This window comes from Arachis ipaensis, chromosome B6, assembly GCF_059453495.1.
Source record: "Arachis ipaensis isolate K30076 ecotype BB chromosome B6, ASM5945349v1, whole genome shotgun sequence".
NCBI lineage: Eukaryota > Viridiplantae > Streptophyta > Magnoliopsida > Fabales > Fabaceae > Arachis > Arachis ipaensis.
Genome location: NC_142441.1, coordinates 110663245 through 110665621, shown reverse-complemented (window position 1 = coordinate 110665621; position 2377 = coordinate 110663245). Strand labels below are relative to the sequence as shown.

Below are 2377 nucleotides of genomic sequence, written 5' to 3'. Positions count from 1 at the left end.
GGGGCATGAGGTTTATCACTGAACCAAGGTCACACAAAGCCTTTTCAAAGATCATGGTGCCTATGGTACAAGGTATTAGGAACTTTCCAGGATCCTGTTTCTTCTGAGGCAATCTCAGTTGATCCAGATCACTTAGTTCATTGGTGAACAAGGGAGGTTCATCTTCCCAAGTCTCAATACCAAATAATTTGGCATTCAGCTTCATGATTGCACCAAGAAACTTGGTAACTTGCTCTTCAGTAACATCCTCATTCTCTTCAGAAGATGAATACTCGTCAGAGCTCATGAAGGGCATAAGGAGGTTCAATGGAATCTCTATGGTTTCTAGATGATTCTCAGATTCCTTTGGTCCTCAAAGGAAAACTCCTTATTGATTACTGGACGTCCCAGGAGGTCTTCCTCACTGGGATTTACGTCCTCCCCTTCCTCTCCAGGTTCGGCCGTGTTGACTATGTCAATGGCCTTGCACTCTCCTTTTGGATTTTCTTCTGTATTGCTTGGGAGAGTACTAGGAGGGATTTCAGTGATCCTTTTACTCAGCTGGCCCACTTGTGCCTCCAAATTTCTAATGGAGGACCTTGTTTCATTCATGAAACTTACAGTGGCCTTAGATAGATCAGAGGCTAAGTTTGCTAAATTAGAGGTATTTTGTTCAGAGTTCTCTGTCTGTTGCTGAGTGGATGATGGAAAAGGTTTACTATTGTTAAACCTATTTCTTCCACCATTATTAAAGCCTTGTTGAGGCTTTTGTTGATCCTTCCATGAGAGATTTGGGTGATTTCTCCATGAGGGGTTATAGGTGTTTCCATAAGGTTCACCCATGTAATTCACCTCTGCTATTGCAGGGTTTTCAGGATCATAAGCTTCTTCTTCAGAAGATGCCTCTTGAGTACTGTTGGATGCAGCTTGCATTCCATTCAGACTCTGAGAAATCATATTGACTTGCTGAGTCAATATTTTATTCTGAGCCAATATGGCATTCAGAGTATCAATTTCAAGAACTCCCTTCTTCATAGGCGTCCCATTACTCACAGGATTCCTCTCAGAAGTGTACATGAACTGGTTATTAGCAACCATGTCAATGAGTTCTTGAGCTTCTGCAGGCGTTTTCTTTAAGTGAATGGATCCACCTGCAGAGGTATCCAATGACATTTTAGCTAATTCAGACAAACCATCATAGAATATGTCCAGGATGGTCCATTCTAAAAGCATGTCAGAAGGACACTTTTTGGTCAGTTCTTTGTATCTCTCCCAAGCTTCATAGAGGGATTCACCTTCTTTCTGTCTGAAGGTCTGAACATCCACTCTGAGCTTACTCAGCTTTTGAGGAGGAAAGAACTTGGCTAAGAAAGCCTTGACCAGCTTATCCCAAGAGTTCAGGCTATCCTTAGGCTGAGAGTCCAACCATATTCTAGCTCTGTCTCTCACAGCAAAAAGGAAAAGTATGAGCCTGTAGACTTCAGGATCTACTCCATTAGTCTTAACAGTATCACATATCTGCAAGAATTCAGTTAAGAACTGAAAAGGATCTTCAGATGGAAGTCCATGAAACTTGCAGTTCTGCTGCATCAGAGAAACTAATTGAGGTTTAAGCTCAAAATTGTTTACTCCAATGGCGGGAATGGAGATGCTTCTTCCATGTAAATTGGAATTAGGTGCAGTAAAGTCACCAAGAATCCTCCTTGCATTATTATTATTTTCGGCTGCCATCTCCTCTTCTTGTTCGAAAATTTCTGAAAGGTGCTTGCTGGATTGTTGTAATTTAGCTTCTCTTAGTTTTCTCTTCAGAGTCCTTTCAGGTTCTGGATCTGCTTCAACAAGAATGTTCTTGTCCTTGCTCCTGCTCATATGAAAAAGAGGGAACAGAAAAATAATAATAATAGGGGTCCTTTTTACCACAGTATAGAGATCCCTATGTAAGTAGAAGAAAAGAAGAAGAAAAAATTCGAACACAGATGGAAGAGGGGGTTCGAATTTGGGTGAGATGAAGTGTTAGTAGATCAATAAATAAACAGAAGGAGATGAGAGAGAAGGATTTTCGAAATTTATTTTTGAAAAAGAGTTAGTGATTTTCGAAAATAGTTTTTGAAAAAGGTTAGTAATTTTTTGAAAATTAAAATCAAAAATTAAAATAATTAGTTAATTAAAAAGAAATTTTGAAAAAGAGGGAAGATATTTTCGAAAATTAGAGAGAGAGGGAGTTAGTTAGGTAGTTTTGAAAAAGATAAGAAACAAACAAAAAGTTAGTTAGTTAGTTGAAACAAATTTGAAAATCAATTTTGAAAAGATAAGACGATAAGAAGTTAGAAAGGATATTTTAAAATCAAATTTTGAAAAAGATAATATAGAAAGATATTTTTGAAAAGATATGATTGAA

The 2377-nt window shown here is 38.1% G+C and overlaps 1 non-coding gene across 1 annotated transcript; it reads left to right on the top strand.

Annotated features, from left to right (window-relative positions):
- The first annotated feature begins 1210 nt into the window (after nt 1-1210).
- LOC148562297 (small nucleolar RNA R71) lies at nt 1211-1314 on the top strand. Its single transcript, XR_015886482.1, has one exon. It is a non-coding gene; the product is annotated as a small nucleolar RNA R71 (small nucleolar RNA).
- Nucleotides 1315-2377: the final 1063 nt, after the last annotated feature.